Raw genomic sequence first — 372 nt, 5'->3', positions numbered from 1 at the left:
ATCCGTCGTCCGTCGTCCGTCGTCCGTTAACATTTTACATTTCAAACTTAAGGTCAAGTTCTGCTGGGCCGATTGAACTGAAAGTTGGTAGGAATGATCGACTCATGGTCCTGACAAAGTGAAGTTATTTTTCAGGTCAATCAGAAATCCAATATGGCCACTATGGCCGCCATTTTGAAAAACTATTTCAAACTTAAAGTCAAGTTCTGCTAGGCCGATGGAACTGAAACTTTGTAGGAATAATTGACTCATGGTCCTAACAAAGTGTTGTTATTTTTCGGGTCGATCAGAAATCCAATATGGCCACCACAGCCGCCATTTTGAAAAACTATTTCAAACTTAAAGTAAAGTTCTACTTGGCCGATTGAACTG

Source organism: Mizuhopecten yessoensis, unplaced genomic scaffold, assembly GCF_002113885.1.
Source record: "Mizuhopecten yessoensis strain PY_sf001 unplaced genomic scaffold, ASM211388v2 scaffold7055, whole genome shotgun sequence".
NCBI lineage: Eukaryota > Metazoa > Mollusca > Bivalvia > Pectinida > Pectinidae > Mizuhopecten > Mizuhopecten yessoensis.
The sequence above is the reverse complement of the archived record's forward strand: the minus strand, read 5'-3'. Positions refer to the sequence as shown.